The 23,939-nt window shown below is 43.3% G+C and overlaps 1 long non-coding RNA gene across 1 annotated transcript; it reads left to right on the forward strand.

The window, feature by feature from the left end:
• On the forward strand, positions 1 to 9,000 carry LOC129060136 (uncharacterized). Its single transcript, XR_008526569.2, has 3 exons — positions 1 to 290; positions 6,421 to 6,546; positions 7,445 to 9,000. It is a non-coding gene; the product is annotated as an uncharacterized LOC129060136 (long non-coding RNA).
• Positions 9,001 to 23,939: the final 14,939 nt, after the last annotated feature.

Genomic DNA, 23,939 nt, shown 5'->3' on the forward strand with positions numbered 1-23,939 from the left:
TTCACATGGGTGAAGTGTTCTGACATCAGATCTTGACTTTTGCACAGGTTTTAATGAGGAGACAATGCTTTTTGTCCCTGAGCTTCTCTTATTCAAGTGCAGAACAGAAAAAGGAGAGAGAAAGTTTGATGCAGGGATCAAGCCTCCTCAGCTGCTGATGCATCATGATAGAAGCACCGTGGCTTCTCAAGGACTGTAGGTTATAGAAGGCTCCAGTCTAGACTGAGTCAGGTCTGGTGGCTGGCACACAGAGTCTACCTGGTGTCTGCAAGAACAGCCAATTGAGAGACGTAAGTAGAACTTTGTATATTAAATCTTTTGAAATGAACCCTTATGAGGAAAATAACTCACAGAAGCCAAAAGATGAGCGACCTTGTTTTTTCAGCTGTGTTTGTTATCTATAGGACTGAGAGACCCGACGCTAACTCTCAGACTGGGAGTTAAAGGAAGGGGAAGTTCAGACAAGCAGCATATCTTCCATAATCCCGTGGCCATATTGATTTTATTTGGCTCAGAAATTGGGGTTTAATTACTTTATGCTTACGTGCTGCACTAATATTGCCATCATCAACAAAGGCAAGGTCAACAAAGGAGGATCTCCTCCCCCACTCCAGAGCTCCTTGGCACCAGCATGATTTTCCTGATGGTGAAAGATACATTTAAATAGTAATTGATAAGGGTTTTATTGTTACCAAGTACAGTCAATGAGTACAGCCTGGGAGCTAACCCTTGCAAGTCTCCTGAATTCAAATCACTGTCTCCTCACTTGACTCCAGGTATCCAGTTAGATTATTATGACTTACTGGTGGCATGAAAGCTTACTTTTCTCCTCCCTCCAACACTCCTATTTGTATAGAGATTTCCACTGGAAATTTCCAGAGATCTCTACCCAGAATATTGTGCTTGTCCTGCCCTATACTTTCCTGATTTGAAACATCCATAATAAATCTCAACTTTACTTTCTACTTATTATAAGAAATTCATCTGCTGAGCCCAGAGAACCTCAGGCTGAAAGACACCACTAATGTAACAAGGCAAAATTCAAATTTAAAAAAGAATACACCAAGGCTAAGTGGCATTAAAGTATTTGTGGGTTTTGCTTTCTATGTCATACTGGTCATTTTGTAAAGGACCCAATTGGCCCCAGCCGAAGTATGTGCACTAGTGGTGAACTGGCCAGAAGGGACACCTGGAAGGTTGCATTTGCAAGAAGCTGCACCACCTGGCAGGGAGCAGAAGACATAATCCAGCCACACACCAATGGTTGAAGGCTCCTGGGGAATCAAAGAGAGAAAGCTTCCAATGGGTACATAATTTGCACGTTCTGTGCCGATTTTGTATATCCCTTCCTTCCCAAAACAACTGACAGCAGATCTCTGGTCCTTGTGTGAGCATCTTGATGCAAGGATGCAGCTTGTTTTATTGCATGTAGACTGACATAGCCCTAATCCACCTCTTAACACGAGTCACAAAGTAATGCATTTCAGCAAAATACAGGAAACAAAGGGTGGCTTTAAGACAATTATATCATAGTTACCATTGAGCTGCTGCTGCTTTTTTCCATCTGAAACATAAAGGCCTTCCCACAGGTACACTGAGAAATATAAAGGAACATCATTAACTTGGATTCAACCCATTTGTTTCTAAAAGTTTAGGCAAGATTAACATGTGCATTCGGAGCAATTCTCTTGCTTGATTAAAAACTTGGAATTGAACAACTAAAACTAAGCTAAAAATTACTGTAATTTTTATCTGATAATGTTATGTAATTGACAAACAAATCATGATATAATCACCTTAATTTAAATATGAATACTTCCTATAAATGCCTTTTTCTTGTTTCTGGAGTTACCTAGAAGAAGTGGCATTGTGTCTGGGGAAATCGGTCTAGTTGGGAGTGGTAAACAGGGTTTAAGATTCCTGGGGTCTTGAAATATCCCAACCTGTTAGCATTATCCGCACTTTCAGTGAAGAATGAAATGGATATAAATGTCTTCAAACACATTTAGAACTTAAGTGGCAAAAGGACCCCTTAGATGGGTGACTATGGTAGAGTCTCTTTTTTCTTTCTTTTTTTTTTTTTTTTGAGACAGAATCTCGCTCTGTCACCCAGGCTGGAGTGCAGTGGCGCTATCTCGGCTCACTGCAAGCTCCGCCTCCCGGGTTCACACCATTCTCCTGCCTCAGCCTCCCGCGTAGCTGGGACTACAGGCACCCGCCACTATGCCCGGCTAATTTTTTTGTATTTTTAGTAGAGACGGGGTTTCACTGTGTTAGCCAGGATGGTCTCGATCTCCTGACCTCGTGATCCGCCCGCCTCGGCCTCCCAAAGTGCTGAGATTACAGGCGTGAGCCACCACGCCCGGCCGTGTAGAGTCTCACAGTGTGCAGGAAGTGCTGATCATATTGTCTTAGAGCTGCAAGTTGTCCCTGTTGATCACCTTTCATTGCCTTCTCTCTAATTTTTGCAGTCTAACAAATGGCACCTTATACGTCTACAGACTAGGGTTATCTGACCCATCTTTCAGATCGGATTGCACTGGTAAAGAGTCTGATTTCCTAGGTTTTCAACATATCAATGTTAGAATCACCCTTTTTGGGTAAAACGTTCACTAATTTTTTTTTTTTTTTTAAGAATCAACAACAAATGATGCTTGGTACAAATTCCCAAAGTCTACTTGTTTCTGTAAATGTCATCTGGTGATAGGCTAGAGTGAAACCCTCTTCTGTTTTTTTAACTACCTTGATTAGGCTTTTCTAACCCTCTTCCCTGAGACAGGTAAACTTGGTAATTTTATTATTTTGGGAATATAGTAAGCACAACGACCCATGAGTGATCACAGAGTGAGCATAACCCCTGAAGAGCCCAAATTCAGCCCAGGTGCCTCTGCCCATTTACTGCCCAGAACTGAACATGAGCCCATTCACAGGGCCACTTAGGATTGGGGTCCACCCAGGAAGAGGAAGCCAGCTGCTCATGCTGCCACCTTCCCATTGGCTGCTGTGTACATCTCTCCATGACTGTGTTCAGCATGACTGCACTCAAAGGACCCAATTAATTCACTTCCATCCCTACTCGTAGAAGCCCTTAGAGGCAGCTTTAATAGCTAGGATTTAGGCTCGTTTTATAGATCTCGCACACATGGATTATAAAACGGATGAAAAGCAGCTAGCTATCACACACACACACATATATAGTGTGCTTTATATCATATATGTGTGTGTATACATATATACAGTGTGTGTGTGCTGTATTCTCTGAGGCAGGATGTTTATATTTAGTATTCACAGATTTCTGTATTTCTTAAAGCGAGATCATTTTATAGGGGCATCAGTTAAAATGCTCTCCCCATATAAAAGCAAGTTTACACATTAAATATCTCTATTTTATAGCAAAGTTATTAATATATGCCATGAAACTCTATCCCATCTGTTTTCAGTCAAACTATATTACTCAGTAACCGTAAAATACTGGTGAAGTCTTATCTTATGTTTTTGAAATCTGATTTAAGCAAATCTCATATAAACAAGTTTTCAGAAGAGAGATAAATACAGATACGCCCATGAACACTGAAAATTGTTCCTTTATTTACAACTTGATTTCATTGACAGTAAAGATTTCCACAGTTTATCAGAAACGCATTAATTACGTAAAGGTATGCGTTTCTCATATATACCTTACTGGTTAATGGTATAAGGCAAGCTCTTAAAGCCTAGCCAAAACCTTTAAGAATACAGACGCTCCTCAATTTAGGACAAACACATCACAAGCTGAAAATATCCTAAGTCAAAATGCACTTAATACACCTAACCTAACAAACATCAGGGCTTAGCCTAGCCTGCCTTAAATGTGCTCAGAACATTACAGTTGGGCAAAACCACAAAGCCTATTTTATAATAAAGTGTTCAATATCTCATGTAACTTATCGAATACTGTCCTGAAAGTGAAAAACAATGGTTGGATGGTGATATGGTTTGGCTGTGTCCCCACCCAAATCTCATCTTGAATTATAGCTCCCATAATTCCCATGTGTTGTGGGGGCCACCCAGTGGGAGATAATTGAATCATGAAGGCAGTTTCCCCCATACTGTTCTCATGGTAGTGCTAAGGGGAAACCCCTTTGCTTGGCTCTCACACTTCTCTTGTCTGCTGCTATGTGAGACGTGCCTTTCACCCTCTGCCATGATTGTGAGGCCCCCCCCAGCCACATGGAACCATGAGTCCATTAAACCTCTTCTTTTGTAAATTGCCCAGTCTCAGGTATATCTTTATCAACATCATGAAAACGGACTAATACAGGTGGGTACTTGAAGAACGCTTTCTCCTGAATACCTATCATTTTCACACCATCATAAAGTCAAAAAAATCTTTAAGTTGAACCATCATAAGTTGGGAACCATTTGTAATTCCAGCAATTCACTGTGACTGACTGCAGTTGCCGGTCCCTTTTGGTTGTAAATGAATACTCCCCTCCACACCTTTGCCATGAATTAAATAAGGTAACAGCAGGGCCCACACCACTCCTAGCAGTTCAACCTAACTAACCACTTTAGTCTCAGACCTGTCATATCTAGGTGAACTGACCCAGAAAGTAGTCACTAAATATGGTATAACTCTGAAGAAAATAAAATCAGTGAAAATTTCAACTTTTCAACAGATAAACTAGATTGAAGGAGAAAGGGATGTGCACTTTAGAACTAGATATGGCACAGATTCCCATGAATGGTTAACCCTTAGTGCATGTATGTAGAATTCTATTTACAAAAGCCAACATGGTATTCAGTATACAGGTTCTTCCAGGAGTCCATAACCCCACTCTGACGTATACTATTCCAAAGTGAGAAAAGCATAGCCATGCAAAATTTTAGTTGTTTTATTTTGTGTCACAGCAGATTTGGATTTATTTAGCTTCTCTATTGGATTTGGAAAGGCGAGGGTTAAAACCCGGGTTTCCAAGGTGGAGCTGGAGCTGCTGACTTCTGTACCTAGGCAAGACGATCTCCACAGACCTTCTTGCAGCCCTATAATTCAGGCCTCTTCAGCCACTTCTGGTTTCAGAATATCAGTTTGTGTATTTATTTGTACTTTCCCTTATTTTACATGTTAGTTTTAGCGATATATTCTCTCTTCACACTTTCATGTTTTGTTCTGAAATTTTTATCATGTGTATTCAGCTCCTTTATTTTTAATCTTTCTTCTTTAATAGTGAAGGCATTTCTGCCAATACAGAGTTTTTCCCTGAGTTGAGCTTTTGGGGATTCCATAGGTTTTAAAATAAAATATTCCTTTCTTATATGTTTCTAAATTGTTTTAAATTTCAGTTTTAATATTCTCTTTGATCCACGGGTTATATAGAAGCATGTTTATGAATTTCCAAATAATAAAGAATATTCTCAGCCACATTATTAGTTTAGTTTAGTTTTGGATTACCATAAAATAATGCGACTTGACAGATCTCTAATTAAAAATTTTAAAAAAGTGTTCCCAGGTCCATAGATATGATCGATCATATTTTATAAATGTTTCCCAGGAAAGAAAAACCTGAGCTGGTCAGAAGCAACAGAAACAAAGACTGTAGCCTTTGTTCTAGAGACTCATTGCCCAGGTTCAAATCTTGACTTTACCCCTTTCCTATTCCACAGTTCCCCTGGACAAAATATAGACTTTTGCCGAACTTCATTTTCCATCTTTAAAATGGAAGCATGGAAACAATAGCCGTGTCTCCTCTTAGTGTTGCCGTGAGGATGACTAAGATTATGCGTATGGAAATGCCTCCAGTGGTCCCTGGTGTGCAGCAGGCACTCAGCAGGAAAAGAAAAATAAAATAAAAAAAGGTGTGGTTCTGTAAGTCAGAACAGACCTGGCCTTAAATTCTAGATCTGCCACATCCCAGCTGCCCTTGGAAGTTACTTTCTATTCTGAGCTTCCTGCTGATGCGCGGTGGGGAGAAAGCGGAAGTGGCTGTGGGGATTCAGATTGACGTGCGTGCGTGGGAACCATGAACCACTGCCTGGCTTAGAGCAAATGCCCGCAAATGACTGGATCCTGGTGTTTTTATGAGGACTATAAAATGAGAAAACGTAAAATGGCTCGCTAATGATCTTTTCGCCTAACTCACTATTCCTAAGGGACTGGCCAGGACAAAGGAAAGCCAATGGGCTTATCACAGAAGAAGGAGAGAAGCTGCTAGCAGCTCAAAATGCCTGAATTTGGATTACTTTTCCAAACAAGGACACGGAGGCAGAATGTGTACATAGTCAGTTGCCTCTGAAAGTTGTAACACTCACTTCCGGCATCAACTTCCAGTTAGGGAGTTTTCCTGCTTTATGGTTCATCCCTTCCCCAGTTCTTAAAGCTGGAAGTTGTTGTTGTTGTTGTTGTTGTTGTTTTCTGAGTGCCTCTTTCTTGTTCACTCTCAGACTCCACACTTCTCTCTGAGTCATTGCCTTGTCCATCCAGGTGCCCACAGCGCACACCAACCCAGTGCAAACAAGACCTTTTCTTCTGGGAGAAAGCATCAACATTTTCAAGCTTGAGTTTTCAGAGTAAGTCATCTTAGTGATGAGAAGGAGGTGAAGACATCAAGATAATTTAATACTAGAAAATCGATAGTTTTGTCTATGCCTATGCCTGTCCCAAAAGTCTGGCTACATTTACAATGTAAAATTGTTATTCTGAAAATAGGTAAATCTTATCTACTTTTTCCCAGCCTGAGATTTAAGTATCTGCTTTGTTTGTTTGTTTTTGTTGAACATGTGCTAAGCAGAAAGGCCAAACCATAAAATTTTACATTTCATCCTTGGAAAATGTAAATAACATTGGACTGCATGCTGGAAGACTCACAGCGTTTATACATGCATGAGTCTATATAAAAGGGTTTATTTTTATTTGATAAAAATGAAGTATATTTTTCTCTAAGTATATTCTTGGTATTGAGAAAGAGAAAAAAGCTTTTAAAATATTAAATTCAAATTTTCATAGAAGACTTGTGTTCTATATTTAAAGTAAGATCATTTAAAATAGATGTACAAATACTGTCATGGTATTTGTGTGTGGAGGCCTCCAGAGAAAATCTGAAAATGGAAAAGGACTCCTGGTCTTCCCAAATCACATCAGGCTAGAGAAACAAAACAGAAATGTTGCTGAGGGATTTTGGAGTGACCTCAATGCCAAGCCTCATGCCATAATGGAAAATTATTCGTTTATTTAACAAATATTTAGTGTCTACTATGCACCAGGATTCTGGGTGCTTGGGATATGTAAGTCAACCAAAAAAGACAAAAACTCCTGCTCCTATGAAACATATATGCTAGAATGGAAAATAAAAGGTAATTGGTTTCTCAAAGAACTAAAATAGAACTAATATTTGATCTAGTTACTGGGTATCTACCCAAAGAATATCATTATATCAGGAAGATACCTAAACTTGTATGTTTATTGCAGGACTATTCACAATAGCAAAGATATGGAATCACCCTAAGTGTCCGTCAACTAATGATTGGATAAGGAAAGTGTCGTATACATGGAAGACTCCTCAGCCATAAAAAGAAGGAAATCATGTTGTTTGCAGCAACAGGGGTGGAACTGGAGGCCATTATCTTAATTGAAACAACTCAAAACCAAGAAGTCAAGCACTGCATATTCTCACTCAGAAGTGTGAGCTAAAAAATGTGTACACATGGATGTACAGAGTGGAATCACAGACTTTGGAGACACAGAGGGGCGGGAAAGTGGGAGGGAGGTGGGGGATAAGAAAATTGCCGATTGAGTACAATATACACTATTTGGGCAATGGCCACACTAAAGTCCAGACTTCACCACTATGCACCATTTCCATGTAACATAACTGCACTTGTAGCCCTTCAATTTATACAAGTAAACATTTTCAGCAGTAAGAAATATGCAACAGTTAACCTGGTCATGGGGGAAACAGGACAGGTGCTGCAGAGGAAGAGGTGAGTCAGGGTGCTGGGCAGGTTGGAAAGGGCGTGGTCGGCTGGGGCCTCATTGAGAAGTTGATGTGTGAGCCCAGCTGGAAGGTGGTGAGGGAAGGGGTTCCAGGAGGTGGGGACAGCCGTGAGAGGGGTCCAAGGACGTGCACCCAGGCCCGTGTGCCTGGAGTGCACTAGGAGGTGGGGGGTGACCCGGCCAGCTCACGGGCTGTTTAGGCCACCGACTTGGCTTCCAGTCTTCACAAAATGGGAAACATCAGTGACTCACATGATCTGACTTTTATCTTAAAGCTCACCCACATTTCACGGCTATTTTCCCTGACGTGCTCTGGGAGGGCGGAGTGCCGTGGGACTGGCGAGCGCCTCCCTTCCTGCCTGCCGGCGTGGACTTGCAACTACAGGAGTGCATGGACTGAAGGACCGCACAGACTCACGGCATGGCTGGGGCCTCCAGGGCCAACTCCTCCAGCAGGATGGGTCCTCACTCATTCCCAAGAAATGAAACTATTCTGATAACGACTTTCCAGAAAAAGTGCAAAATCTTGCTTGAATGATTCACTTCCTTTCTTCCTGTGATAGTTAATTTTATGTTAACTTGGCTGGGCCACATGGCCTGTTGCTTGGTCAAATCCCAGTCTAGATGTTGCTGTGAAGGCATTTTGTAGATGAGATTAACATTAGATCCGTCAACTTTCAGGAAAGCAGAGACCCTCCACAGTGTGGGTGGGCCTCATCCAATCAGTGGACGACTTCAAGAGAAAAAGGCTGAGGGTCCTCTAAGGAAGAAGAAATCTGCTTCCCAACAGCCTTCAGACTCAAGCTGCAACACCAGCTCTTCCCTGGGCCTCCAGTCTGCCCTGCCTGCCCTGCCTGCCCTGCAGCTTTTCCACATGCCAGCACAGTTGTGTGAGCCAGTTCCTTAAAAGCTGTCTCTCTAGATATGTATAGTCACATACAGTCACCCCTCCATATCCATGGACTCCACATCCCTGGATTCAACCAGCCTTGTTGGATTAAAATATTTAGAAATAAAATGTCTACATTGAACACCTCAAGACCTTTTTCTTGTCATTATTTCCTAAAAAATGCAGTATTTACACAGCATTTACATCATATTAGGTATTATAAGTAATTATAATGACAATTTAAAGTATACAGGAGGATGTGCATAGTTATATGCAAATACCACATCATTTTATATCAGGGACTTGAACGTCGGTGGACTCTGGTATCCATGAGAGGTCCTACAGAGCTCTACCCCATGAGGGACGCTGTATATATGTGCATTTGTGTTCATATGTGAAATGTGTTTGTGTGTTGTGTAAATGTGGGTGTATTTGTATATGCATGTGTTTGTATATATGTGTGATGTGTGCATGTTTGTGTATGTGTGTGTTTGTATGCGTATGTTTGTTTGAGTGTATATGCATGGGTATATATGTGTATTTGTGTATGTGTTTTTGTACATGTGTATTTGTATATCCGTGTGTGTTTGTATATCTGTGTGTTTTGTGTGTATTTGTATACCCATGTGTGTTTATGTGTGTTTGTGTATGTGTACCTGTTTGTGTGGGTGTTTGTATATGTGTGTGTGTGTGTGTATATGTGTTTGTATATCTATGTGTGTGTATTAATATGTGTTTGTGTGTGTATTTCTGTGGGTGTGTTAGTGTTTGTGTATGTGTGTGTGTGTCTGTGTGTATGTATGTGTCCATGTGTGTCTGTGTATGTGTTTATGTTTGTGTGTCTGTGTGTGTGTGTTTGTATATCCATGTGTGTCTCTATGTGAATATATGTGTATCTGTGTATGTGTGTGTCTGCGTGTATATGTGTTTTTGTGTGTCTGTGTGTCTCTGTGTGTGTGTGTGTATTATCTGTATGTGTCTGTGTATAAGTGGGTGTATGTGTGTATGTCTGTGTATATGTGTGTCTCTGTACGTCTTTGTGTGTGTGTGTTTGTATATCCCTGTGTGTGTGTTTGCATGTGTCTCTGTGTATGTGTCTCTGTGTGTATATGTGTATGTCTGTGTGTGTCATTGTGTGTGTTTATATGTCCATGTGTATATGTGTTTGCCTGTGTCTGTGGGTTTGTGTGTGTCTGTGTATGTCTGTGTGTGTATGTCTGCGTGTCTCTATGTGTATGTGTATGTCTGTGTATGTGTATATGTGTGTGTAGGTCTGTGTGTCTGTGTTTGTCTATATCTGTGTATGTATGTGTGTGTATGTGTGTATGTCTGTGTGTATGTGTGTATCTGTGCATGTGTATGGGTGTGTCTGTGTATGTGTCTGTGTGTCTGTGTATGTGTGTGTGTCTCTGTGTGTGTGCATGTGTGTGTGTATCTTTCCTTCTGGTTGTTTCTCAGGATAACCCTGGCTACTATACTTCCCTATGATTCTTCCCCTGTTATGAAGCCACCACCTTTGTACTCAGACCTTCTTTTCTGTATTCTTGAAAAAAAAACAAATCCTTTTAAGAAGCGATAACATTTTGGTATTTCTTTTTAAATTTTAAACTGGAAGTGTGAAGGCTCAAATCCTCATAACCCCTTCATTGGATTTTAAAATAAAGTTGTTAACCCCGCTCCCTGCTTCTATTCTGCCCGCCACTTGGAAACAGTTTTCCCTCCTTCCACTTCCCATGCCACCCGGTCCCCAGCCCGTGTCGCTGGCAGCATTCATCTCAAGCCTCTCCCCGCGCTGGATCACAACCCGCTTCCGCCCACACTCAGCATCTCCCTCTCTTTCTCTCTTTGTACTAACAAGTTTTGTGCATTCGCTCTTACCAAAAAAGAAAAAAATATCTTTTTGAATGATAAATGAGCATGCACATTCTTTTTAACATGTGGCAGAAATTCTATCCTAGCAACAGCCACCAAATCAACTGTCATCCAACAAGGATCTCTGGTCTGTTTGCTTCTGGAAAGAGACTAGAAACAGGCAGACTCTTCCGATTCATGTATGTTAAGGAATGCATTATTAGATGAAAGGAGATGGGAGGTTGTTTAGAAAAATCATCCCATTGATTTAATTCATGTGGAGGTTCTGGATTCTCCTAAGGATATTTTGAAAACATACCACACATGACACACATTTAAAGTACTCAACAGGTGGTCAGTTTAGGTAATTGTGGCATTGGGTGTTCAGGATAAGGGGTGCCCCGTGGATCATCTCAGTTTATCTTCAGGACAACCTCATCAGGTAGGTAGGACAGGCCTCATCTGCATATCAGGTAAAGTGATTAGAAAAGAGTGAGAAAATATAGCTCTATTTAAGAACTAATGTCGGCAGATAAATGCTGGTTTAAACCCAGATAACCAGATCATTTCCTTCATGTTCTGTATGCTACAATGGATACTGGCAGAAAAACAGTAGGTTCTCAAAGTGGATACCAAGAAGTTGGAAAGAACCTTCTTCTAAACTTCCTGCCAAGCCCAGAGAAGGATTCTGGACTGGAAAGACTGCCCGGAAAGGGGAAATCTGGATTCTCACCGGCCCCTACCTCCCAGCCCTTGAGGAGATGTGGCACCGCCCCCTCCTCCTGACAGGCCTCCTGGAGAGGCTGTGGTCAGGCGTGCCTGGCCCAAGCTGTCACAGCACAGGAACGACGGGAAGCACTTCACAGTCCCCTTCAGGTCAAAGGCTGATCTCTTACACTTCGGAAAAATAGATACAGTTGAGCCTATGAAGTTGCTGATTTTTAAGTGTTTGCGACCTACAGAAACGGTTCAAACCTCATCCATCGCTGTGACGTCTTTCTCTCTCCTTGTAAGACAAAGGGCCACAAGATTTCCTGGGTCCAATTTAGGAATGTGGGGAGAAGAGTGTGAAAAGTGGCATTTCTGGAATAGTCTTTATCTTATGGTCACCATGGATACTGTGGGTCCCCATGGTGGGCACTGCTGGCTACTGTGGGGTGCCCGGGGTGGGTGCTGTTGAGTACTCTGGGACTCCCATGGTGGATATTGTTGAGTATTTGGGGTACCTATGGTGGGTGCTGCTGGTTATTATGAGGCACCCATGGTAGGTGCTGTTGGGTGCTATGGGGTACCCATGGTGGGAACTGCTGGGTACTGTTGGGTACCCATAGTGGGTACTGTTGGGTACTGTGGGGTACCCATGTGGGTGCTACTGGGTATTTTTAGGTACACCATTGCAATTGAGATGGAAAAAGAAAACAGCCATGGATCGTGAGCTCTCGTTTGTCTCTTAAGGAACTTAACATCTAATTGGGAGGTTGTGAAAAACAAAAATCACCATGAAAATTCCTCTCTAATATTTTGGGAGTAATATCACAAAAAGAGATTTAAGGCGGAATTCAATATGTTGTAGGTTCTACAATTCAAGTGAGTTGCTGCCACAAAAGCAAGAAGGATCACCATTCAGCTGTAGCAACCTCCACGGAGGAAACAAGGGAGGAAATGACATGTTCTCCATTCTGTGGGAAGGCAAACTTCCAGCTACAATTGGAGGTACTTTCTCTGCAGGTAGGCACCTCTCCGGTGCAATGAGAACAAAAGGTAAATGAAGCCTTGTTTACATAAATTGACCTTGAACTTGAGTCATAATCCACAGACAATTTTTAAGTAAAGATAAAGGAATCTTGGACAATTTCTACCACTGTGTAACACATATACACAAAAATGCATCCTTTTAAAAATACTCATTACCAGCCGGGAGTGGGGGCTCACGTCTGTAATCCCAGTACTTTGGGAGGCCGAGGCGGGCAGATCACTTGAGGTCAAGAGTTCGAGACCAACCTGGCCAACATGATGAAACCCCGTCTCTACTAAAAATACAAAAATTAGCCAGGCGTGGTGGCAGGCGCCTGTAATCCCAGCTACTATCGCTTGAACCCTGAAGGTGGAGGTTGCAGGGAGCCGAGGTTGTGCCATTGCACTCCAGCCTGGATGACAGAGTGAGACTCCATCTAAACAATCAAACAAAAAATACCCATTACCTTCTGCCTGCATTCATCTACTTCCCATATATGTTTTAGGGTGCTTGAAGAAAATGCTTTTATGTGCTAATATCTTTACATTGCTGAAGAGCCCATAACTCCAAAGACTCTCAAGTTACTTTGTAAATTGCATATGAAGACGTCCTAGAAAGTATGTATAGGAGACTGTCCATCTTATCATAGTATAGACCAACTTTTGAATCTCCCTGTATGATGGCAATGCCTGTGTTTACAGAGCGCTGCAGGGGGTAGTTCACCTCATCCAAGAGGCCTGTGTGGTACTATCAGCATCCATCTGATTAAATCACTTTTCCAGATGGTCAACAAAGATATTTGCTGTACAAAAAGGAATTTGAAAAGGCTGTTTCCTAATACTTAGTTTCGTATGGTTATAGAAAAACAGACAAGTTGAAAAGAAAATTTCAAAATTACTCTTTTTAGGCATCAACCCTAACCTCAATAATTGTCTTGGGAAAATGTGTTTTGTTTGTGTGTGTCTGTGTGCGTGTGTGGGTCTGTGTGCATTTTCCCTTAAAGCAATGGTTCAGAACCATCTGGAGAACTTCTTAAAATCAGACCTCTCCCTCCTCCGAGTTTCTGATTCAGTAGATCTGGAGTGGTGCTGAAAACCTGCATTTCTAACAACCTCCCAGGGGATACCGATGCTGCTGGTCTAGCACAAGGCTACCACTTCTTTGAAGCCATAAAGGAATCTACAATTATTTTATATAGTTTTTTCCTTTTTCTAAAAAAAGCAAATTGTGAACCAAGCCTGCATTTGTGATGAACTGTTTTGAAATACACTGGCTGTTTACTCAAAATCACCTCTTGTCTGTAGGTCACAGGCACTGTACCCTGAATGGGTCAGTTTTACAAACTGCTACTAGTCCTTCTAATCAGTGAGCTGGCTGCTAGAGGAAGTGAGAAGCTTAGAGAGGCTCACTGAGATTCTAAGCCAACCTGACGGTGGTAGGGCCATTTGTATTAATGATAAATGAGTTTACAAAGGAGGGTAGGATACCTCACAGAACAGTGGGTGAAATGTTGTTGACTATATTTCATATAGCTATCATGAACGCCCTCTAAGTTGTCCTTGTTCTGGTTTTAACATGCTGATTTCCCACCAATCTATAAAAGTAGCCAACTGTATCTCTTACTAGAGACTGAAGGTTTTTATTCCCCAACCCCAAATGTATATCTTGTTGTTTTTTAAGTTACAGTCTCACTCTGTCGCCCAGGCTGGAGTGCAGTGGCTGCAATCACGGCTCACTGCAGCCTCAACCACAGGGTTCAGGTGATCCTCCTGCCTCAGCCTCCTGGGTAGTTGGGACCACAGACATGCACCACCACACACAGCTAATTTTTCATATTTTTGGTAGGGCTGGGGTCTTGCCATATTGCCCTGGTTGGTCTCAAACTCCTGAGTTCAAGCAATCCACCTGCCTCGGCTTCCCAAAGTGCTGAGACTACAGGCGTGAGCCGCTGTGCCCAGCCCCAAATTTATATCTTAAAATACTAACCGTGTACATGATGGTATTAGGAGGTAGGGCTTTGGGGAGGTGATAAGGTCGTGAAGGTGGAGCCCTCATGAATGGGATTAGTGCCTTAATAAAGAGACGCCAGAGGCCCCCTTTGCCTCTCTGCCATGTGAGGACACCGTGAAAAGATGGCTATCTACGAACCAGAAAGCCAGCCCTCACCAGACACCAAATCTGCCAGCCCCTTGATCTCGGACTTCCCAGCATCCGGAACCGTGAAAAATGAATGTCTGTTGTTTATAACTCACCAAGTTCATGGCACTTTGTTATAGCAGCCTGAATGGACCGAGCCATCTATAGACTATATTTACCATCAACAGGGAACATGAAGATCATCACCGACAAAGATCTAGAATCTGCTGGTCATCGGCTCGTACATCCCCACTTCCAGCACATTGTACCTGCACCTTCAGGTCTGGGTTAGGTACCCCTTTCATTTGCCCCCACAGACACCTAAACTTCTCTCCATCATGTTATTCAACTTGTGTTAAAATTGTCTGTTCATTGTGTCGTTCCCCCACAGGAATGTAAAAGTGCATGTGGGCAGAGGCCAGGCCTGCATAGACTGTTGCACCTTCAACATTCAGCACAGCTTCTAGCACATGGTGCATACTCACAAAATTATTTGTTGAATGAATGAACAGCAGGAAGGAAAGAAGACTGAAGAGGGAGAGAATAATTCAAAGGCTGAGTTCTCTGAAAGGGATTACCTTACGGAGGCCTCAGCACTTTGTCTCAGCACTTAGTCTCAGCACTTTGGGAAGCCGAGGCGGGTGGATTGCTTGAACTCAGGAGTTTGAGACCAACCAGGGCAATATGGCAAGACCCCAGCCCTACCAAAAATATGAAAAATTAGCTGTGTGTGGTGGTGCATGTCTGTGGTCCCAACTACCCAGGAGGCTGCAGCGCCCTCCAGTGAGGAGTGGAAGGATGCATTGAATAATAGCATGGGCAAAAAGAATACTATTCAGAACATACCAAAGGCCTTCGCGTGGGCATCAGAGACATGGGCTTCTAGGAAACTGCCCAGCCAATGAGAATCCCAGGAGAAGAAATCGGAAAGGACTTATTTAAACAACAACAAAAAGTGTGTGCAGACACATACACAGATGCTCAAGCACACACACACACGCACTCACGCACGACTAAGACATCAACAAGCTATCTTTGCAGTCACGTTTGTCTACATATGCTGTGGGTGTGGGAGAGACGGGTTCATCTGGGATGTGTTTTATTTGAGATCTTGGTGAGGTCATTTTTGTTCCAAATAACTGAATATTAAGTGCCGTGTTTTATCACAGCTTTCTAAATGGCATGCCTTCCAAAGCATATCATAAACCTCCCTGACCGTGTGAGGTAGGCTTGCAATATAAGCCACAGTCTCCTGGAGGCCCCTGAGCTGCCAGGCTGAGCCTCACATGCAGGGCTGGAGAGTGTGGCAGTGCAGGGCAATGAACCAAAGATGGTACCTTTGTACGTCACTGATTGAAAATGTCACTCATCAAGCTTTTCATTATGTTTCTGTTGCTTACTCTTTCCCACACCTCTCCACGACTTCCATGACCGGTGTCCTAGGAAACCCCAGGCATCATCCTAGCCCTCTCAGTTCTGGCCACACCACCTCCTGGCTGTTCCTCAGATATACCAGGTACTGAGATGGAAGCCTTGAGGCCTGCACACCTGCTGTTCCCTCTGTCTGGAAGGCTTTCTGCCTAGAGTCCCAAATTCTCCACCTCCTTCAGATTTTTCTCAAAACTCATGTTTGCAGTGAGGCCTTCCCAGACCACACTATTTAAAAGTACAAGGCTCTCTCCTCTCTACCCTTCCTATTTCCTCCCCTGCCTCCTTCTTCTCTGTAATGCTTATCAGCACCTGGCGTGCTCTATGTGTAATTATTTACTTCCTTGGTCTCGTCTCGCTAAGATCCCTGAGGGCAGGGATATTTGTATTTTGCTCACTGCTATACCCCAGAACATAGGACTGCCTGGTCCATACGGACATGCAATCAATAATTGTCCCAAAAATGTTTGTGTCTACTGTGGATGGGCACCATTCCAGCCATGCACCTGGAGATCAATAAATATTTGTTCATAGAATAAGTGAACGAATTGATTTCTCCAAAATAACGCCTCAGGTCCCACACTGAAGCCGCCATCTCCTGGGTGGCTCCTTTCCTGTTTGGCAAGCTATGGTCGCGGCTGCCATCACTGCTATGTGAGTTGCACTGGCATTTCATTGGATGCATGGGCGACACCACCCATTATTTATGAGCCACCACACAGTGGCCCAGGCTCTGAGCTGCCTCTCGCCTTACTGTGCTACTTGTACTAGGTCTTCCAGTGGTGTGAGGAGGGAAGCTTCCAGAACCTGTATTTGGGTATTTTTGTGATATTTCCCCACAGGCCACATTCGAAGGTTACAAGCATATAATGAATGCGTGCAGTTTGACTTTTAACAAAACATATTTTTTTATGAAAATTACAATGAAAGTTCCATGTAGTGTTTGATAATTTTAAACTTCTTTCAAAATCTCCTCTGTCATGCATGGTCTCAAGATTTTGAATAACACTGTGATCAACTGAACCAATAAAATAATTGTGAAAACCAGGAAGTGGTTAAAATTATATGAATGGCTGTCTAGAAATAGAATGCCTTTGTCAGCCCCAAGTAATACATCTGTCGTTTCTGAAATTATCTTTTATTAAATGTACCTGCTAGTATAAGAAATAGACTAAAAAAATCGCTATGTGATATAAACTACCTTGCTCTTTAGAATCCTTAGATACCTTTGAGAATTCTAGGAGAGTCAATTTTCCTCTTCATCAAGGGTTTAATTTTATGAATACCTGACTCATCAACACAGGTAAGAATATAGTAAACAATCCTGCTTCTGTTTAAGTCTTGTAGCAACTGACTCATGGGTGCCTATTAATATAGACTTCAGAAAATTCACCAGAAGAGAACCATTTCATCAGCACCATAAAACAGATCAAAATGGTGGCTTGTACAGATGAGTCAAATGGAAAGGCTATTAAATGCATCCTTCTGCTTGGGGCTTTATTCTGTGTGTGTGTGTTTGGTGGTCAGCCTTCTTCTAAATGCTTCTTCTGTATGCTTCAGATTATGATTCCAAAGCAAACCAAGAGAAAATTGGACACACTGTTAACTGTGATTGAAATTAAATCAGGAAAGTCTGCCTGTTCTCCTGCATTGGCTCAGAGCCAGGAATCCCTGCCTTTTCTTTGGAGGAAATGTATTGTGTGTGTTCCTGGCAGCTTCTCCATCACAGCCCACACTCCTCTTTTACCTGTGTACCCAACCATTGAAGGTGCACTTCCTCACTATGAGAAAAGAAGCTCCACAGAGGACCATCCACAATGCCTGACCTGGGGGTGAGCCCAGCCCGATGCTGGCAAAATATATCCATGTCCTTGGAGGATGCTGGAGGGAGGAATGTTTTCAGATGCATTATACGGGCAAAGCACCGAAGGTCACAATGTTCTCTGTGAACACTCTTACATTTTCATATACAAAATTTAAAAGTAGAATTTATCACATGACATGACTGATTCAGTGTTATACCAGATTTGTATGGACAAGTGGTAGCAGAAGCTATTAAGAAAAAAATTAATAATAAAGAAATTACGTCCATGAGCCTAATTGTGTTTGTGAATGGGGAAAGAGATGGCCATTCTTCAGTGTGAATATTGGCTCATGGGGAGATGGGTTGAAAATCACTGCAGTAGAATTCAGAGCTAGCTGCCTTTTAACCATTCTTCCCAATCTTAAATGTGCATGGACACACACACACACACACACACACACACACAGGCTGTGTCTTTAGCATGCAATGAGGTGCATGCATGACAGCGCTTGCTACACTCCAAAGTGTGGGTCCTGAGATGTGATGCATTCAGAATCTCAACCTTCAGACCCTTGGGTCTTTTGTGCTGGGGAATTGTGGGTGCCCAGGAAGTCTTTCCTGGTTGGATTTCCCTGTGCATCGGACTCTCCCTACACACCTTCTGCTTCGGCTTCCCTGTTCTCCTCTTTGCAGCGCTTGTTGTTGTTGGATGTCTCTTTTACTTTCCGCCTTCAGGTGTAACATCCTGTCGCTATTGCTCTGGCAGGAGCTGTGGCCACACTCCCAGAGACTAGTTTATGGGTTTTGATTTGAACACCACAGTGGGCACAGAAGTCTTGCAGGGGCAATGTTTAAAATCACATAGAAGAAAAGCAGAGCACACTTTCTAAAACAAAGAACCACAAGGTCATATGCATTTGTAGGAAGAAAAAATAGCAGTGTTTTCAATCAAATCATGAATTATGTTTGTATGGGTTCTTTTGTTTCCAACATTTTTTGGTAAGTGCATTTTATAAAACCCTCAGAGAGTGCAACAGCCATGAGCCATTTGGTTGAGAGCAGAAACACGAGCAGCTGCGTGACCGCCTCATTAGCCGGTCGGTCCTTACGGGCATGAGCGGCATCACGTGCCAGCACCTCCGCGGCTCATTTGGGACCCTGGCTCTTACCTAAACGTGTGAGCTGCAGAGCCACCTTCTCCATTAAATGCTATTATGTACGCTTCGGTAATGTTTGGGAAGATGTACAATAGCTTGATGTTAAGGAGAGTGACATGAATTATACTAGCTAAAACAATAGTTCTTTTAAATTACTTTTCAAATGTGTTATGTTCAGATTGCTCTGCAGAAGAGCTGGGGAGAGACCTGGTAAAGTGTGATAAGTTTCAGCACATGGAAAACAACTGAGAGCATGGCTGCTTCCCATCTCCCTCGCCTTCGTTTCCATCCGCCCACGCGGCCGCCTACACACCCACTGCGCTCTGGCAGGAAGGGCCCCTCTGCCTGCGTCATGCCAGCCACGTCACCACCACAGCCTCTGGCAGCACAGCACCCAGAGGCACTGGGAGTTTCATATCCACGTGAGAAAGTTTTATATCCACATTACTTGGGAAGGTTTCTTAACTAGGGAATCAATGTTATCAAAGGGAAGGAAGCTACAGACGGTTCCTTAACATGCAGGTAAAGGGTCACTACACTGTATGCCAGTCGGGTAAGAACTGCAGAATCACAACATTGAGAACACCATGAGAAAAAAAGTTTCAGCTCTGAACTATTACCCCATCTAGAGAGACAGACTTTAACTATTGTTTAACCAGCTGGACTCTTCCACTAGTTCCATTAGCAAGGTGACTGTCAGTGGTGACGCTCAGTATTTGGATAGTGTTACCAAGGCAGCAACCGAAAAACGATTCTTTCTACAAGCATACAATACGAAGACCAACTAACATTTGTATAACGTGCCAAGCCTCACCGGTTCTCCGCTGTTTTTATGCACTTCCTCTCACCCAGTCCTATGGAATATTGCTACTGGCTGCACATTCCCAGTGCACAGCCGTAGATGCAGAGACTCCTAGAGAGGCTTTTACTTTTTAAACAAACACTACATGGTGTTTACTCTTTGCCAGACATTATTTTAAGCGCTTCCCAAACTTTCACACATTTAATCATCAAACAGCCTGGTGAGGTGGGGCCTGGAAGCTTGAAATGTGGGGCCTGGAAGCTTCAGCACACAGAAGTTGACGTGCTGTGGTCACAGCAGTCAGTGGCAAAGTCAGATGTGAACCAGGTCGGCTCAACTGTGTGACTCCACGGCTCATGCCCGGAGCCCCTACACAAGGCCAGCACATGCACACCCCAAATGGAGGGACCACGTGGTGTTCTCTCACCTGAGACATGGAAAACATGCCACAGGTGCCACATAGAGATATACATTTTCCTGTGGTAAAAGGGAGAATTCAAAGAGTTATGTCCAGCCTCTATCTCTTCCTCCTCCTATAATGATGCAGTTTAAAAAATCTAAAGAGAATTGGTTTACACGCCTTTGAGACCAAGTCAAGAGAGCAAAAATGCAAACTGAGGAATTCACTTGAACCTAATTTCAAATCCGAAGGTTCATCTCCACCCCTTCTAATACTGGACCGGTACTGGATTGGTTTCGTGGTATAATTGACGAAGCCTCAGGGTATGTAGTGGGCAACTCAGGGGGCTTCCCTGGACTTGAAGCGAGAGCAGGAAGTTCCAGCTAGGAGCAATCTCTGTGGGCCCAGTGGGGCTTCATGACATGGCGCTCAGGGATCGTGTTCCGATTTGCAACTGTTGGTGTGGTGGGCAGTGGAATGGACACGTACTGATCTAGAAAGATCTCCAGGACACATCATCAGTGGAAGAAAGCAAGGGGAAGAACAGTGACTATGTTATGCTACCTTTCAGGTAAGCAAAGAGAAGAACAATATATAGCCAGCGTTTATAGGCATTGTATAAAGAAACTCTAAAAAGCCATCCAAAAAGTGGCCTTCTCTCCTCCTCCTCCCTTCGTGACTGTGTGTGTGAGTGTGTGAGTGTGTGTATCTGTGTGAGTGTGTGAGTGTGTGTATCTGTGTGAGTGTGTGAGTGTGTGTATCTGTGTGTGTGTGAGTGTGTGTCTGTGTGAGTGTGTGTGTGAGTGTGTGAGTGTGTGTCTGTGTGTGTGTGTCTGTGTGAGTGTGTGTGTGTCTGTGTGAGTGTGTCTGTCTGAGTATGTGTATCTGTGAGTGTGAGTGTGTGTCTGTGTGAGTGTGTGTGTGTCTGTGTGAGTGTGTGTGTGTGAGTGTGTGTATCTGTGTGAGTGTGTGTATCTGTGTGAGTGAGTGTATCTGTGAGTGTATCTGTGTGAGTGTGTGTGTATCTGTGTGTGTGAGTGTGTGTATCTGTGTGAGTGTATCTGTGTGAGTGTGTGTATCTGTGTGAGTGTGTGAGTGAGTGTGTATCTGTGAGTGTGTGAGTGTGTGTGTCTGTGTGAGTGTGTATCTGTGTGTGTGAGTGTGTGTCTGTGTGTGTGTCTGTGTGAGTGTGTGAGTGTGTGTGTCTGTGTGTGTATCTATGAGTGTGTGTGTCAGTGTGAGTGTGTGTGTGTGTCGGTGTGAGTGTATCTGTGTGAGTGTGTGAGTGTGTGAGTGTGTGTGTGTATCTGTGTGAGTGTGTGTGTGTATCTGTGTGAGTGTGTGTGTATCTGTGTGAGTGTGTGAGAGTATCTGTGTGTGTGTATCTGTGTGAGTGTGTGTATCGGTGTGAGTGTGGGAGTGTGTGTGTGAGAGTGTGGGAGTGTGAGAGTGTGTATATCTGTGTGAGTGTGGGAGTGTATCTGTATGAGTGTGTATCTGAGTGTGTGAGTGTGTGTATCTGTGAGTGTGTGAGTGTATCTGTGTGTGTGTGTATCTGTGTGAGTGTGTGTGTCTGTGTGACTGTGTCTGTGTGAGTGTGTGTCTGTGTGTGTGAGTGTGTGTGTCTGTGTGAGTGTGGGAGTGTGTGTGTGTGTGAGTGTGTATCTGTCTGAGTGTGTGAGTGTGTGTGTGTGTGGGAGTGTGTGTCTGTGTGTGGGAGTGTGTGTCTGTGTGTGGGAGTGTGTGTGTCTGTGTGTGTCTGAGTGTGTGAGTGTGTGTCTGAGTGAGTGTGTCTGTGTGAGTGTGTGTGTGTCTGTGTGAGTGTGTGTATCTATGTGTATCTGTGTGAGTGTGTGAGTGTATCTGTGTGTGTGTGTATCTGTGTGAGTGTATCTCTGTGTGTGTGAGTGTGTGTGTCTGGGTGAGTGTGTGTGTGTGACTGTGTGACTGTGTGTGTGTGACTGAGTGAGTGTGTGTCTGGGTGAGTGTGTGTGTGTGAGTGTGTGTGTCTGGGTGAGTGTGTGAGTGTGTGTGAGTGTGTGTGTGTGTCTGTGTGAGTGTGAGTGTGTGTGTGAGTGTGTGTATCTGTGTGAGTGTGGGAGTGCGTGTATCTGTGTGAGTGTGGGAGTGTGTATCTGTGTGTGTGTCTGTGTGTGTATGTGTCTGTGAGTGTGTGTATCTGTGTGAGTGTGTGTGAGTGTATCTGTGTGAGTGTGTGTATCTGTGTGAGTGTGTGTATCTGTGTGAGTGTGTGAGTGTGTGTGTGAGTGTGGGAGTGTGTGTGAGTGTGGGAGTGTGGGAGTGTGTGTATCTGTGTGAGTGTGGGAGTGTATCTGTATGAGAGTGTGTGTGTGTATCTGAGTGTGTGTGTGTATCTGTGTGAGTGTGTGTGTGTATCTGTGTGTGTGTGTCTGTGTGAGAGTGTGTGTGTGAGTGTGTGTGTGTCTGTGTGAGTGTGTGAGTGTGTATCTGTCTAAGTGTGTGAGTGTGTGTGTCTGTGTGAGTGTGGGAGTGTGTGTGTGGGAGTGTGTGTGTCTGAGTGTGTGAGTGTCTGTGTGAGTGTGTGTGTCTGTGTGAGTGTGTGTGTATCTGTGTGAGTGTGTGAGTGTATCTGTGTGAGTGTGTGTGTATCTGTGTGAGTGTGTGTGTGTATCTGTGTGAGTGTGTGTATCTCTGTGTGTGTGAGTGTGTCTGGGTGAGTGTGTGAGTGTGTGTGTCTGTGTGAGTGTGTGTGTGAGTGTGTGTGTGACTGTGTGAGTGTGTGAGTGTGTGACTGTGTGTGTGTCTGGGTGAGTGTGTGTGTCTGGGTGAGTGTGTGTGTGTGAGTGTGTGTGTGAGTGTGTGTGTCTGTGTGAGTGTGTGTGTCTGTGTGAGTGTGTGAGTGTGTGAGTGTGTGCATCTGTGTGAGTGTGTGTGTATCTGTGTGAGTGTGTGTATCTGTGTGAGTGTGTGTATCTGTGTGTGTCAGTGTGTGTATCTGTGTGAGTGTGTGAGTGTGTACAGATGGAACTGTGGTGAAAGGTGGCAGGGTGGGAATGAGTCCTCTCAAAGCATGCCTTGTTATATTGTTTTTATTTCAAGTCATATAAATTAAAATTTTTCAAATATTTTAAGTGATGTGTTCAGTGAAAAACAGAAGCAAAAAGGAAAGCAACACCCTCCACTGGCATGGCTTATGCAGGATATAAATGGAATTCATGTAGAATTAACCTTGGCATTAAAATGTCTTAGACCTAGGCTTTCTCTAAGTTCAATATAGGTCCAGTTACAATATAGGCTTTGCCTCTTGTTAGCTGTGTGACTTTGGTCAAGTCACATAACCCTTGTGGGGTTAAGTGATAGTTCAGCTTCAGTATCTTTAAAGTGGATAAAACAACACTAACTCCCAGTGTTGTTTCAAGGGTTAAATGTTCTTTTGTTTCCAACATTTTTGTGTGAGTGATTTTTATGAATCCCCTAGAGAGTGCAAAATACGTCAGTCATTTGGTTCCCAGGGTTAAATGATGTTAAATGGAGAAATGTCCCTGATACAGTTGGGATGTTTGTTACCCCAGATCTCATGAGGAAATGTGATCCCCAGTGTTGAAGGTGGGGCCTAATGGGAAGCGTTTGGGTCATGGGGGCAGATCCCGCATGAACAGCTTGGTGCTGTCCCTGTGGTGATAAGTGAGTTCTCGTTCTGTTAGTTCACGTGAGATCTGATTGTTAAAAGGAGCCTGGCACCTTCCTCCCCTTCCTTCTTTCTCCCTCTCTCACTATGCAACACGC

Source organism: Pongo abelii, chromosome 5 (genome assembly GCF_028885655.2).
Source record: "Pongo abelii isolate AG06213 chromosome 5, NHGRI_mPonAbe1-v2.0_pri, whole genome shotgun sequence".
Classification (NCBI taxonomy): domain Eukaryota; kingdom Metazoa; phylum Chordata; class Mammalia; order Primates; family Hominidae; genus Pongo; species Pongo abelii.